General features: G+C 40.3%; 1 protein-coding gene and 1 long non-coding RNA gene across 3 annotated transcripts in view; one reads left to right on the top strand and one right to left on the bottom strand.

Moving 5' to 3' along the window:
- prr33 (proline rich 33) overlaps positions 1–9308 on the bottom strand; it is a 51114-nt gene extending 41806 nt beyond the window's left edge. For both annotated transcript variants that reach the window (XR_009446840.1, XM_048545256.2), the window contains exon 1: positions 8994–9308. The gene's annotated coding sequence lies outside the window, so the exon portion shown is untranslated. The remainder of the gene's footprint in view (positions 1–8993) is intronic.
- A 275-nt stretch (positions 9309–9583) lies between these two features.
- On the top strand, positions 9584–14087 carry LOC132210676 (uncharacterized). Its single transcript, XR_009446815.1, has 3 exons — positions 9584–9598; positions 10766–10913; positions 14041–14087. It is a non-coding gene; the product is annotated as an uncharacterized LOC132210676 (long non-coding RNA).
- Positions 14088–16578: the final 2491 nt, after the last annotated feature.

Genomic DNA, 16578 nt, shown 5'->3' with positions numbered 1-16578 from the left:
TCTGTATCTCCCATCCTGGTTGCTGCCTGACCAGCTGAGTGTTTTGAGCATTTTCTGTTTTGGTAACAGAATACGAGATGACTGATTCTAGCTCATTTATCCATTACTAATACTTGTAATTTACTCCTTCATGGATAAAATTTTGCATTTCCAAACTGTCATGTTTCTCGAAATGGAAAATAAAATTCAACTATATTTAGCCCTAGTCGAAATAAATTCTTTCCTTGTCCTGTTGAAAATTCCTTTGACCTAATTTTAGATTAAGCAATATCCAGTTGCCATCCAACACTGTCACCTGTTGTCAACCCTTCAGGACACTGGGCTGAAGACTGCCACAAGCTACACATTTCTTTCAATCATTTTTTGAATAAATAACAAGTACACTAATTATCCTATGGTTTTACAGCTCTTACCAGAAATCCATAAATGAATCATATTTGATCCGTGTTTTGGAATCAGCTACATCTTGTTTCTCAGATTCTCCAGCATCTGCAGTTCCTACTATCTCTGAAACATCCAAACTTCTATACTTCAAACATTTGATTGTCTCTAGCTATGATCTCCATCATAGTCAAATTTCTCACCAGACACTCATCTTTTTAAAGGTATTAATTAATTTTATTAAATATTTTCATTAGAACATTATTTCACATCCTTTCTTATTAAATGAAAACAAACTTTAAACAAATGTTCATACTGTATTTTCCTGCATCACAGTCCAAGATGTGTTTGGACCAGTTTCTTACAATTTAGTTAAGCATCCAAAGTACATTATTTGGCCAACCATAGTATTTTGACATTACTTGCCTGCTTTATGGAAAGGAGACTTTTCTTGGAATCTACCATTGCTTTTGCTCTGTTTTAAAATTACCAGGAAATTAGTATTAGCAGCAGTTTGACATGGCAGTGTAGGAGGTTCCACCATCAAGTGGGCAGAATGAGGGCTGCATATAGTGAGGCCACCACTTGCAATCAGACTAAAGATATCTGGGCAAGCGAACCATCAATGAGACCATGTTGCTGTAAGTGAATAGGATTGTTTTTCTGTGTATAATATTGTATGATATAACTGTCCTTTTACTTATTGCACCATTCTTAAGAAAAGAAACATCGCAAGGATATTCCATAGATAGTTGTATTCATCCAGCTCTACACCTTGTTATTGAGGATATTCCAGAGTCTGAAGAAGTAGGCTGGGATGTGGTTGCAGCTAAGTCAGGAGGGCAGGTGGAAATTGCGTGACTGTTACCTTTCCACTGCTTATGCCAAGACACCTACTGAGGCCCATAAGTAACCAATTTAAAGACAATTAAGGGCTTTTCCCTTGTGATGCAAGTACCCCTATGCGACATGGGGAGACCAAGTCTCCCTTGGGCAGAGAGAGTGGAAGGGGTTTGCTGAATGGTCATTCTGTGGTCCAAGGAGGGTGTCACCCCTGCTAGCAATGGCTGCCCCCATTGCTAAACTTCAGAGTTTGGCCTCACCACCCTCCGGACAGTTACTGTTAGCTGGCCCCAGACTCCCAACCCCATTTAGCCTTTATGTTTATTTGTCCACTGATTGGCCAGCAACTCTTAGAAGCAGAATCTAGTCTCTTAACTGGATGAATCCCAGCCCATATCTTTGTGGGAAGAAATTGCTGCAGTAAATTCTATTTTTGCTATTTCTATAGAATCAGTTCAAATAGGCTCTTTCAATAGCAATTTGCTCTTTGCTTTAAAATGTAATTGTTTGCAATAGGTTCTGTCAAAGTCATGCTACACTTTCAGATCAATCACTGACACAGTGCAACTCATTGATTTACATAAGAGTGCCAATTGGTTTTCTGCAGAATGAGCACTTGTCTGTCCAAGGATCTCTTCATCCTTTTGCTGTGTCCGTGATATATTACCTACTTACCTCAAGAATGCATTTCTTTAAACAGTTTTGAAATGAGTGCAATTAATAGATATGTACCCACCATATCAGTTTTCATTGTTTTGTTATGTCTTTAAGAAGGATAAAGGCTAATTTTATTACCACCAATGTTACCAATTCTATAAGTGCACTAATTTCAAATTGTGATCATGGAGATGGCTATAGAAATGATTTTAAACCATACCACCACTGACAGGGAGGCTTGATCATAAGGAGCAAATATCAGGAAACGTGCTGAATTTTGGATTTAGAACAAGGGATCATTGGGGCTGGATAGACTTGTAAAATTATTCTATAAATATACCTAAGAGGATCCTAAAATGATACACCAAGAGTAGCGTGGATCTTGCAGCTGCTGCTGAGGTTCTGGCTTATTTCTAGATTTACTTCTGGTTTTTTTTTACAGTTATTACATTTCAGTAGTATAAGATTTTTAGTTTTTTTTAATACAATGTTTAAAAGACATTTAGATAAGTACATGAATAAGAAATATTTGGAGGAACATGAGCCAGGCAGGTGAGAATAGCTTAGTTTGGGATTATGGTTGGCGTGGAATGGTTGGTTCAAAGGGTTGGTTTCCATGCTCTGACTGTGTGATTCCATGATTCTATCTCTATGAACCTTCAAATCCCATTCCACTGTCATACTCCTGCTGGAATTTCTACGTTTTTAAAGGCTCCAACAGCCTCCTTTCAGAGGCACAGAAGGATGTAGAGGCAACTCAGGTGGTATTTTCAGACTACATGTTTGATTCCAGTATCCAGCAATATGAAGGCTGTCATTCTACATATCTGAAAAAAAGGTTATGTACAGATGCTAACAAATTATTTTCTAAGTTCTTGATTCTGTTCTCAAAGATCAAGCCCCTACAAAATCTTTAAACAGGATGGTCAAGTGTAGGGAGTTTAGGAGTAATCCGAACTAAATGTATGAATGTTACTGTTTTACTAATAAAAAGTGAGACAGAAAGCAGGCTTCTACAGGCTAGTTTGCATAACATCTGACTTGAGGAAAATGATAGATTCTATTATAAACGAAATCATAGCAGGACTGTTTAATAAATTCAGAGTAATCAGGCAGAGTCAACATGATTTTGTGAAATTTCATCACTAATTGAGTTCTTTGAGGAGGTAACACATAATGTGGTTAAAGGGGAACTGGTGGATATAGAGTGCTTAGAGTACCAGTTAACATTTGATAAATTGCAGAAAATAAAAGCTCATGGTGCAGGAGTTAGCATATTGGTTGACTAGCAGCAAAGTATATAAACGGCCATTGTTTTGTGGAAACGTGATAAGTGATGCACCACAGATTGGTAATGGGTCCTCAGCTGTTTACAATTTATAAAATGACAGTTAAGGAATGGAAGGCATGTTGCCAAATTTCCTGATGACGGAAAGATAGGTAGGAAAGTAAGAATTCAAGATGATACATGGAGAGTATAAAAAGGTAGGTCGTGACTAAACACGGATGTGTCAACAGGAGTATAATGTAGAAAGATATGAAAATGTCAATTTTTGTGCGAATACTTTTAAAAGTACATTATCTACGTGGTGAGAGTTTGCAGAGCTCTGAGATGAAAAGAAATATAAGTGGATGCAAGTTATTCAGAAAGCTGGTAGAACGTTATCATTAATCACAAGGGGAATTAAATACAAAGTTGGAGAGGTTGTGCCTCACTTAATTGAGACAACAGTGGAGACTGTTTCTGGAGTACTGTGCACAGCGTTGGTCACCTTTGTTGAAGCAAGGATATAAATGCATTGGAGCCAGATCAGAAAGATTTATTCAACTAATACCTGAATGGGTGGGTAGTCTTATGTGGAAAGTTTGGACAGGCTAGACTTGTAACCACTGGAATTTAGATGGGTACGAGGCACCTGATCGAAACATATAAAATCCCAAGGAGCCGCGACAGGGTAAATGTGGAGAGGATGTTTCCTCTTCTGGGAGATTCCAGAGCTTTAAAAATCAGAGCTCACCCATTTATAATGGATCGAGTGGAATTATTTTTCTTAGTTAATTGTGAATCTTTGAAACTCACTTATGAAATGGTGGTGGAAGTAAAGCGCTTGGATATTTTTAAGGCAGAGGAGATAGAATCAGTTCTGAGGAACAGTCACCAGACCCTATACTACTGTACCATATTGAAGGTGCACAGGAGCAGCAAAATCTGAGAGTTCCCAATCCAGCGTGAAAAGAAATCTATTGAATTTTCATCTTACTCTGTTTTCACTCTGATATTTTTGTTCACACTTGCTGCCAGACCTGCTGAGCTTTTCCAGCAAATTTTGTTTTTGTTCTAGAGATAGAGATAGAATCTTGGTGAGCTAGGGGGTGAAAAGCTATCAAGGATAAGCAGAGTGAGGATTTGAGGTTGAAATCGAAACAGCTATGATCTTATTGAATGGTGGAGTGTGCTCAAAAGGACTAAATAAGCTATTCCTGCTCCCAGTTTGTATGTTTGTATGTGTCTATAATAGAACCTAGAAGCCTTATGATCCCTAGTTAACTCAGTACACAAAATTCAACTTTCTGCCATTTGAAATCTGCTTGTCACAATAAGGAAGAATTTGCATGGCAGTGGTTAAAGCACAAAACCTCTTTGGGATCAGGAAGAGACCATTATGGTGGTCAAGAGGCCAGATTCTTCTTCAGAGGTCAGTCTTATAACCATATAAACATATCTTGTTAGCCTTTTCTCTGAAAATATAATTAATCATCTTATGAACTAATTTATGTTCTCCATTTCAACTACCTTTCACTGTAACTTGGTTATACAATGCTAAATTTTTTGAGTGTAAAGAAATCTATTGAATTTTCATTTTACTCTGTTTTCACTTTTATCTGTGCTCTCTGATTTCTGAATGTAAATGAGCAGTTTGTGCGAGGTAAGGTGAGAGTGAATGGCTTTAAAATCAAGGGAGTACTGGATTTCTGCAAAATTGAAGTTTGTGGAATCAGGGTAATAACTAGAAGGATGATCATTGGTCATTGCTACAGAAGTTCCTTAGGGTAGTGTCCTAGGCTCAACCATTCTCAGCTGCTTCAGTGGCCCATCATCATAAGGTGGGAAGTGGGCATGTTTGCTGATGATTGCACAACGCTTACTGCCATTCACAATTCCTCAGATACTGAAGTAGTCCTTATCCACATACAACAACATATTGAGGCTTCAGCTAAAAAGTAGCATGTAACATTTAATTATCTCCCTTTGACATTCACAGGCATTACCATCACTGAATCACTCACCTAAATATCCTGGAAGTTGCCATTGATGAAAAACTTAACCATAACATTGTGGCTACAACAGCAGGTCAGAAGCTATGGAATTCTGTCATGGTAAACTCATCTTCCGGTTTACCAAATTTTCCCGCCCATCTACAAGGCACAAGTCAGGAATGTGACAAAGTGCTCTCCATTTGCCTGGATTAGTGGAACTTTAACTATCAAGGTGCTCAACACATCCTGAACAAAGCAGCTCCCTTAACGGAGACCCCATTCATCATCTTAAACATTCATTCTCTCCGCCATCATCACACAGCGGCAAGTGTTTACCATCTTTATAATTCATTGAATTAACTCAATTAGATTTCTTTGATAGCACATTCCAAACCCTATACTACTGTACCATATTGAAGGTGCACAGGAGCAGCAAAATCTGAGAGTTCCCAATCCAAGCCACGCACCACTCAGACCAATATCAATTTTCCTTTATGGTCATTAGATCAAAAACCTGGAACCAGTTCCTTAGCAGTACTGTGGGTGTATTTTCATTTCATGGACTGCAGCCATTCAAGAAAGTAGCTCAAAACTGCCCTATGAAAGACACTTAGGAATAGGCATGAAAATTTACTCTTGCCAACAACTTCCACACTTCATGAAAGAATAAAACAATCTCAACATTACTAATTTCATTCACAGCTTGAAGATTTCAAAGAAGCTTAGCAATTTCATCCAGCGAGTTGCTGTGATGTGCAAACTTTGAAAAATTCCACGTTTGATTCCCAATCTGCTGCCAACAAAGCAGCTTGAGTGGTCACAATCCCCATAGGCTAACAATACAAAAACAAACCAAAGTTCCACTTGCAAACAGAGGTTGTTACTGTGTTGCATGTGCATGGAGCTGAAGTGATAAAAGGTCTGCCAGTTCCATTTTAGCCTAAACTTTCTGAACTTTTACCACCAAGTCCAGGGAAAGAGGATCAATTCAGAGGGCCTTCTTTTGAATCCGTAGCTATGTCCAATATTAACAGTTATTCACATGTCTAGAGCTAGCTCTATCCACCTGCATCTCCTTTTTAATCTTGTCTGATCTGGGTAGCTCCAAGGAGGGAACATGTGGCAGTGCCCATGACACCTGAAGCTTCATGCAATTGGTTCTCATCACAAGCTACAGCGTATCTTATTGAGATTTGATACTTAATTGTATTGTTGTACCACAGTAAAGACCTGCATTGGGTGTCAGCAATACATAGAATCACTAGAGAAATTCGTTCAGCAATTTCTTTGTTTCTCTGGACTCCATGTAGGAAAGTTGAACAAATACTATTGTTCAAATAGTCATACTAAAAATAAATACTACTTAAAGCCAGGCCCACAGCATTCAGGCAAAACTCCTGGAAAACCAATTAGGATGGGTTAGATACTGCAGCTGAATAAATTAAAAAGCATCTTTCTTGCCAGGTCCTGTTTTCTCAACTCAGAAATGGCCAATATTTCCGGGGACAACAAAGAAAATCTTCTAAATACATTCTGAAGCTTTTCTTGAAGTGTGACAGTATTCTCATTAATGGTTAGGAGGAGCTTGCTGAAAATCATTCAAAATGTTGCAGACCGCATCAGTCATAGAGCACAAATGCATTATCAGTGACCAGAGCACCAACAGGTAAGTGAAGCAAATCCTGCACTTTCAATCCCACTGATTTAATCCTTTATAATTTGTCCTGCTGAAAGATGTGTATTTGAGAATTGAACATGAAGATCCACAGTAAAAACCCACTAGCATGAGGTGAAGTCATCCTCCAATGAATGGCAGCCAAGGACAAGGATGAAGTATACTCATGGTGTGTCTTGAGTTTGATGGATGATGGCTTTTACATAGTTATCTTTCTGTTAGTGATACTGTTATAACCTAGCTTCAACCCTCTAGTGCAGGTAATGAAACAGTATTTTCCCCTGAGAATATCAAGGCTTGAGCTGAAAAGTCACAAGCAACACCCATTCCAACTAAATGCTAGAGATTGACCATCAACATGGGAGAATCTAACCACCTATTCTTGATATTCAATAAATTACACTATCATCAACATGTCACCAAATGTTAAGATTCTGGGGGAAGGGAGAGTATAATATAGACCGGAAAAAGTCTGAATGTGCCACATGTATACAGTGAATACAAGATTAGGTCATGAGGTGATTATTTTCCATCAAGAAACACACCTAACTCCAAAAGGTCTTCCTGCCATTTACAAGATGTGGGTCAGGAGTCTAACATAATAATTTCCAGTTGGCTGGATGACTGGTTGCAACAACATAGTGTCATAGAGTCATACAGCACAGAAACAGAACCTTTGTTCCAAACAGTCCATGCCAGACATAATCCCAAACTAGGTTTGACACCAAGCTGATTTGATCAGCATGTCATCCACCACATTCATTCTCTCCACCATTTGTGCATCACAGCTTTAGTGCGTGCCATCCACTAAATGCACTGCTGCAATTTTCCAAAGTTTATTCAGATGTTCTTTTAAAAACTGTGACCATGACGAAGGGCAATAGGTGCATGGGAATGCCAACGCCATTACTGCACAATGCAAAATCTCCGGAAAACTGCTCAACACCTTCTACCAACATCTCTGGAATGAATGAGTAAATAAGTACATGAAATGCCTGCTTCCTTTCACATCAAAATGAAATAAACAAATTTATCAGTGGTCCAGACAGATGCACAGATTGAATGCAGGTCATGTCAGTGCTATATTTACCAGCATTACATATAATTAACACTTCCACTTTTTATCCTGGATTTCTTTGCTCTGTGTTGAATTAATCAATTCCTGCAATTAACTGACTGATTACTAAGAGGTATAGTGAAAGCAAAGGGCAGAAGATGGAATAGAAATATTCAATACAGCTGAATACCATCACTGGACACTAAGATCAGCAGCAAAGCAACATGTCTTACATTTTCAACTGAAATGATTTATGTAAAACGGAGGATTAGACCAGGGTCACTCATCAGAATATACTTATTTCATGTCTATCTATCGATTTGATTACAATAATTTGTTCAACAGCTATATTTTTGGTTTTGTGACCCAACGGGAATTATTTCTTTCTGGTTTAATGGAATATTTTCCATTGTACGTCAATAATTGATAACAGGATTACTGTGTGTTTCTACCTTTGATATTTGACAAAAGATGACTGAAGGGAGGATATTTTAATAACACTGGTTGGACACCAGTTTACATATGGAACTGTAATGTATTTCAGGCAAGTAGTTTATTCCTCAGGTCAGCATTTTCACTTTCTTGAAACTGTCTTATGTAAAACTATCGAACTGGTGAAATGAATCCCACATATTAAATATAGAAATTTTAGATTCATGGTGGAATACCTCCTGGGTTTCTGTCCTATTGATATATTGTGTATCTGAATTTACATTAAATGGTGCAATTGGCATTTTACAGTTAATACCGTCAAATCAGATAAAAGGCTGCATGACTTGATTGCTTTTCCTTTTGCCATGTAATTCAATCCAACTAGTAATATAAGGCATATCACAGGAACAGTGTCTTAAATATTGAAAAATATCACAGCTTTTTCGAAGAAATTAATACTGCAGATTTGAGAGACACTTTTATACAATTAGTATAATCAATTAGATTCTAATCTGCATTTACACTTACGGCTTTGTCTTATTTTTGGCTTTTCACATACTCATTTAGGTTCACATTAAATTACATTAACACCGCCAGTCAAGGTTCCGTCGGGCTTTCTGTTTTTCCAGTCACTATTTTAGATTTTTTTTTGTTTGCTTAACTAACAAGGCTAAAGTAAACGGCATTTACCTGCAGCTTTTGCAGAGAGGGTTTGAGGTGCTTGCTGCAGCGTGCAGAGATCCCTGTTCGCTCAGTGAGATTTGCTGCTCAGACCCTCGGACTGCAAGTCGGAAAGCTCAGCCTACACTGGCCTGTACCCTCCTGCAGCTGGAAAGGACAAGCTAACCTACGCCCAAAATAAAAATCGCTTGTGGTGTTTAGTACGTGGGCATTCAGTAAATTGCCCTTGCTCCATTAAAGGGGGGGGGGGGGGTGTACCGTCTCTCTGATTCAGGGCGTATTTCCTTTTCCCTCCCTATTGGTTTTGTAACATTACCGAGAGACGAGTTCTTTTAACGGGATTCAGGGAACACTGACTCCTATTGGTTTGAGGCTTGGTATTACACCATGGCCAGCTCCAGTGTCTTGTGTTGGCAGCTAGAACCTCTCTCCCTATTTACTTCAGAAACCCTTTCCCCTCCCCCATTTCTGAAGAGTGGTCTAGGCCCGAAACGTCAGCTTTCCTGCTCCTCTGATGCTGCTTGGCCTGCTGTGTTCATCCAGTTCTACACCTTGTTATCTTAGAGTTGGGTAGTTCTGGCCTTAGTCTGTAGGAGAGGCTGTTCTACATGTGTGTGAGTGGGGCCAATAATGGAGGGCGTTGTGTCTGTTTGTGTGCCGTGGAGGGGTGGGAATCAGATCTTGTGGAATTAACGGGGGGGGGGGGGGGAAGTGTGTTGGAATTCAAACGATTGTTAGCTAATTCCGCACATTAATTAAACCGTACATTCAACTGAACAATAGACGACTTGAAGTTAGACGCTGCCACTGGGGTAGATGTCCTTGAGTGAAGCTTTTCTTCGTATTTGACTAAGATGTTACGTAAATATAATTACTACTGAACAATTGATTTTCTTTTTGCAAGACGCCAAGCATTGCAATCGACGGTTGACAATCTATAATTTGAAATGTCGGTGTTAAAATCGAAACAAGGTTTCCTTAAATCTTCGCTATTACAATATTTGGATACCTTGGAAAACAAAAGAGAAAGCAAAAGCATTAGAGATAATGGGAAGTGCAGATGCTGGAGAATCCAAGATAACAAAGTGTGGGGCTGGATGAACACAACAGGCCAAGCAGCATCTCAGGAGCACAAAAGCTGACGTTTGAAATGAAAAATGAATCATCTGATGAAGGGTCTAGGCCCGAAACGTCAGCTTTTGTGCTCCTAAGATGCTGCTTGGCCTGCTGTGTTCATCCAGCATCCACTTTGTTATCTTAGAAAACAAAAGCATGATTGGGGGAGATGGGAGGCGCACATTCTATAATCCGCTGTAGTTTGAATGTCAAATTCCTGGCTAAATAAATTGATTGTTTATAGACACCCACGCAGATCGCACAGAGAGGGCATAACGCTAAATAAATAAAACATTAAATGCTGGAAATCAGAAACAAAAGCTCTGAAAACAATGACAATGCACAAAGCAGGACAGTTCAGAGGGGAAAATATTGATGATTTATCCTTGGGGATTTCATTCTGTGAAGGTTGGGCTACCACCTGCAAAACCAGCAGAAATTTTTTTTGTGCTCCTGAGATGCTGCTTGGCCTGCTGTGTTCATCCAGCTCCACACTTTGTTATCTCAGAAATTTCTGCTTGCCTAGGTTCCACAAATAACCAGATGAGCGTCTTCTCGGTTTTGCCGCTTCTCTCCTTCGCATACTCAGTGCATCTCGTTCAAGACTTGCTAAAATTAGACAAGTGTCTCTCTCTCTTGCTCCCCCCACCAACCCGCACCCCCAGCGTTGTTCAAGTGGCTGAGACCAATCCGGCTTGCCTGTGGCTCGGATTTCACTATAAGATCTGGACTGATCACCTTGTGAAGCTCAGCAGACTCGATTGCCTGTTGAAGCCACCAGGGATCCTCCCTCTCCATCTGCTTCACTTTGCGGTAAGATCCTCAAGCCACCAACTTCATTCCCCTTCTCTAGGCGAACTTTCTTACAATCATGGCCCAACGTAACCCAGGTTAGGAAGCGTTAAACAGAAAGGGGTTTTAAGATTCACGATGGTATTAATATTTAGGTGAGAGGCTGATAACAGATCGAGGTCCCATCTGTTTAAAGAGACTGCTGCCTGATCTCTATGGCCATCGTTCCCATCACTTACTAACACATCGTGAACAGTCAGGTTACCGGATTGACGGTTTTAGCTGGCAAATGAGCATTCAGTGCCATGCGGGGGTGTACCCGGTGGGCTGCTTTGTCTTTGACCCGTGTGGGATCATCTTCAAACTCCTCCTTTGGGCTGTTTCCCTAGGCGGCATTGGTCTGAAATGGGGAACAGGTTGTTTTTGTGGAACATTTTCTGTGAAGAAGTCCGGAAGAATGCGTGGTGATAGGATTTTCCATCTTTTTTTTTCTGAGATGAAGCAGATTGACACAGTGAGCCCCGCTTTGAGGATGCAGTGATAGGGTCATGGATCCGGCTGCACATTATTTCGGTGGGGTTGTGCCTGTCACGTTCCCTACGACAGGTCACTGTGAAATATGTGAATGGTCTCATACGGTGCCGGCGCTGGTGAGCTGGTTTGAAACAGAGCCGATTCTGATTGAATTTGTAACAAAAACAATGGCTCATGCCACGAAAAGAAAATTGGCAGAAAACATGCGTATCAGGGTGGGGGTGGGGGAAGTGAAGAGAATCTGGGGAAGAGAGGAAGGTAACTGGGAAATAAAAAGATCGATCAGAAAGATGGACTGAGAGCAGAGACAGAGAGAGGAAGAACTACGAGGAAATTATGTGGGGGGATGGAATATTAGTTTTAGCTTCACAGTGAGGATAGCACCGCCTCACCATCTCTCCCAAATCTTGGCAATCTGTAGAGATCCCAAGAGCTCAGAAAGTTAATTAGTTTAAACGTACGTAAGGGTTTTAGCGAAATACAAAGTTCATTAGTAAGAACAAGACACGGAATAATATGGAAAGATTATTAGCGTTGTGCAAATTAGGCTGCTGATGAGGAACTGTGTCATGTTCTTGTTGAAAATATGCGCGGTATTGATCTATTTTATTTCATTAATATTCGCGCCTTACATTAGCTGTGGCATTAATGAGAAATGAGATTGAATCCGCGGCCAGGGAATGGACAGCAGCTGCTGGCGGACCGTGGCCCAGGCGTGGATTACCTTTCGGGACAGTGAGAAACCATCGCCTAATTAGGAAGGAGAGCTGCGTCTGTGAGATGTTATTTCAGAGACCCTTAGAAGCTGAAGACGTAGAAATAGGATCTGGCAAATGCAGGCGCAAGGCATTCTCAGCTGTTGGCTTTGCGGCCGATCTCCTTTTCTAAAGACAGTTCCATTTATAAATGTGTCCATCCTTTGCTCTTTTCACCTGAGTAGCCCGAAAGACGTGATCGCGAATAGAGCATTACGTGTTTGTCTCTCTCTCTCTCTCTCTGTGTGTGTGTGTGTGTGTGTGTGTGTTCGGAGGGTTCTGCACTGTTTCCTGTCCAAAGAGAATGTCTGTGCTTGTCTCTCTCCGGCTCTGACAACAACTCTTACAGAAAGCCTCTTATAACCCGAGCAGGTTTCAAAGAACTTTGCAGCCAGTTGTCATTTCGTAGTTGTTTGGTGTAAGGAAACAACATGACAAGTGGAGACATTTATTTGATTTGGATTTAATTGTGTCCATTTTCTACATCAGTACATCTGTTTTATTGGTTTCTATATCAATGATGCCATCAAAATACACCTTGAATGCACATTTTCATATACTGTAGGAAATTTGAGATTTTTATATTGTTTTCACATACCGAGATTGTTTTGGGGGTGTTGTACCATAAGAACGTGCAATAATCAGCTCAAGTATTAGAAAACGATTTTTTTTCCTCATTCAGCTTTGTACCTGAGGTACACAAAACCAGCAGGTGCCTACCGTCTTTTCTCTATGTTAGATCTCAGCCAAGCCTTGACTGCCATGCCCTACAGTTACATAGACCCTCACTCCTCACGCTAGAACGAGCAGAGTGCAGGGTTCTAAAGTCAGGTTTAGTACAGTACCCCACCACGAACCGATATTATCAGGTCAAATACCAGGCAACATGCCAAAGAAATATAACTATGTCTGCGGGACGAGCATGAAAAGGGATTTCCTGCCATGCTTCCAATGACGGACAGAAAAGTGCTGAAGAAACTCAGCAGTTATATCGGACTCAAAACACGAACTCTGTTTCTAGCCCTCCCACATGCTGCCAGACCTATTGAGTTTCTCCAGCAGTTTTCTGTTTTTAGTTCAGATCTCCCCGCATCCCCAGTGCGCTGCTTGATATTTTTAAAAAATGTTAAAGCACACGAGTTGTCGCGGAAAGCGAATTTACACAGAATCTTCCGTCCTAACTTCAGCGGAAGGGAAGCGAGAACGGCGTAAACGCTACAGGACATCGATGCTGGCGGCTTTTCCCAAACGAGAAACAACGGGAGAACCTCTTTGACTGAGGAGGCGTCCTTTTGTCTGGAAAACCGTTTTACCGGATAGTGCCCCTGAATGTTGCTTTCCTTGTCCGGTCCCCTCGACTTGGAATGAATCAAGAATGCTGTTTGAGAGTGGGCAGCTTTCTTTCCCGCAAATCTTTTCGGGAAAAAAGACAAATCCAGAACGCACAGGAAAGTTCGAAACTATTGTTGAGGTATATTTCCAAGATATTCCTCATCCTATTCCAGCCACTGTGCGTATCAGGGAAATGGAACAGAGCCCACCATCTTACGTTCCTATTCCCAAATGGGCCGTGCAGAAAATATAAATGGATATTTCCACCAGTGTATGGATAGATCAGAGAGGTGTCAATTCTATGGAAAGCTGCTACTGCAGCTACTCGGATTCCTGTATTAACGGCCGGGCTATTTTGCCTGAATGTTTGTTGACAATATCAAAAAAGGCGACATTAGCTCTGCACTGTTAGTGAGGCTATTTCTGTTGGTGGTTTTCATTACATAACGCATTCTTTAAATTGTAAAACTGAAGAGGATGGTCCATGTAGGCCATTCTCATTGATATTCTCTCTTTGGTTCTTGCAGATCTAAAGGGCTCAGTTGAAGATGTCTGACACTGAAGAAGTGTAAGTGTTTATTTGCAGTTATATTTACTAAAACTTGGCTTATCCAGTGTTTGGGATGACCCTGTCTCATCTCCAGCTCAGTTTCGATGCCAATTTAGTGCTTTCTTTAAAGTGCAGACCAGAAACGTGCCTTAGTAACTCCGTTTAGTTCTTAAAAACTTTAATACTATGTCAACGTGAGTCTGCACCGTCCATTTTACCAGTGACTAACCTACTGTTTTATCTTCTCTTTCAGGTACGAAGGTAAGTCCATCTTGTGACTTGCCTGCTGTAATGAAGCCATGTTTTTACACATGCATACACTGTAATTATTACAAAACAAATTCTAGAATGAGAAATTTTAACGCATTCTAAAGCCTAATTGTTCACAATTATTCGCTTTGCGGAGCCCTGTAGGTTACTATTGTGATATGGAAAATGATTTCAAATCAGACCTAAATTCTAGGGGCGGCGGATATTGAAATTATGGAGCACGTCAACCTTCCCATCAGTTTCCAACAAATAAAAGGCTAGAGGTATTCTGGGGCCTACAAGCGGGCAGCCTGTTAGGTTCAGCCTAGCGCTGTAGCGAGCGATGTGGGCCTGGTGGGCAGGGAGCAAGGCAATATGGTGAGGGTAGTGTTACGGAAGACAGCAGTGGGCCATCTATTTTTTGGTGTGGGAAGTTAATGTAATACTCTGGCTTCTCCCCACCTTACAAAAATAATTTGAAACTCACTTTTTCAAAGTGCGGATATATCCAAAGAGCAGCACGGTGGTTAGCACTGCTAGGGTTCGATTCCCAACCTCGGGCAACCGTCTGTGTGCCTTTCCCCTAGGTGCTCCGGTATCCTCCCACAGTCCAGAGATGTGAAAGTTAGGTGGATCGCCATGTTAAATTGCCCCTGTGTGGATTAGCCACGGGAATGCAAGGTTAGAGGGGTGGGATGCTTTTCGGATGGTCGGTGTGGACTGGTTGGGTCAGATGGCCTGTTTCCACACTGTAGGGATTCTATAATAATAAAATGTTTTCAAGCGCAAATGGAGGTAATTTGACCCATCTTTTCCTTGCTAGCACTCTGCAATAGCAATCTAATCAATCCCACTCCTGATAGCTTTGCACGTTTTATGTTTGATTTTAAGGTGCTACCAATTTCCTTCTGAAAGTCGCAGTTGAATCTACCTCCACTATCCTCTAAGGCAACACATTTCAAATCCTAACCACACTTATGGTTCAAATCATCGTTAGTTCTTTTATCATTCACCTTAACCCAGGATCCTCTGGTCCTTGCCTCTTCTGTCAATTGAAATAGGTTATCCCTATTTACCTAGACCCCTCATGATTTTGAACATTTTTATCAAAGCTTCTCTGTCTACATTACCAAAGTTCCTTATTCCTGGAAAAATTCTCAGAAATCTTTTCAGCATATTCACTAAAGCCTTCACATCCTTCCTAAAGATTGCTACCCAAATTTGGTACAATACTTTGGTTGTGGTTAAACCAGTGTGCAGAGGTTTAAGTCATTGATATAGTTTGAGTAAATTGATCAATCTCCAAAGACCTCCACTATATTCCTCCAGTCTGAAAAGATAAATGTTCACTATGTACTTCAGTTTCCTGCCACTCAACAAATTCATGCTGATATTGTCTCTTATATTCCTTGAGTTTCAACTTTGCTGACAAACCTGGCACTTAACCAAATGCTTTTAGAACCACATGCACCCCATCAGCCACAAAAGGCTCACTTATCATCTCTGTTACCTGAATTAATGAAGCTTTCCTTAATTAATCCACACTTGCTCACATCACTGTATTGTTGTCCCTGATTATTATTCTTAAATGTTTGCCCACTGTAGATGTTAAACTAAATAGCCTGTGGTTGCAGGGTTTATCCTTACACTTTTTTTGAACAAAGCAGCACACTTGCAAGTCTCCATTTCTCCAACATCATCCACGTATCTACAGATGATTGGAAAATAATGACCAATACTTCCACAATTTCCACCCATAATTTCCTTTGTATTATTGCATATATCCTATTTGGTCCAGGTGAATTATTAACCTTAAAAATAGCCAGCCCCTATAATACCTCATCTATAAGTCCGTTTCTTTTAGGCATTTTAGAATAAAGTTGCATCTATCCCCTTTTTTGACTGGATTCTTCAGCTGTGTCATGAGAGAAAGTGATCGTAGTGTTTCAGGAATACTCTGATCAGCCCAGTCTTAAAATGGCAATTGAACTCCTATGTATATAACCATCAAAAGATGCATATCATAAGGAACGAGTATTGCTTCTGTATAAATGTCATCAGACTGGTTTTTGGTGTTCACAAGTCTGTAAGTCTACTGATGACACTTTAAACTTATTAATCTCCTATTAACATTGACCATGGTAAATTAGAATTGAACCCTCAAACTTTACTTCACAGCTGAACAGACCTGTGATAAAGGTGGTAGTTGAGATGCTGAATGAGCTAAAAATTGACAAAGAAGAGGCATTATGGAAACTGGCCAAAC

Source organism: Stegostoma tigrinum, chromosome 17, assembly GCF_030684315.1.
Source record: "Stegostoma tigrinum isolate sSteTig4 chromosome 17, sSteTig4.hap1, whole genome shotgun sequence".
In the NCBI taxonomy this organism is placed as follows: Eukaryota; Metazoa; Chordata; class Chondrichthyes; order Orectolobiformes; family Stegostomatidae; genus Stegostoma; species Stegostoma tigrinum.
Note: the sequence above shows the minus strand (reverse complement) of the source record. Positions and strands in the feature narration are given on the sequence as shown.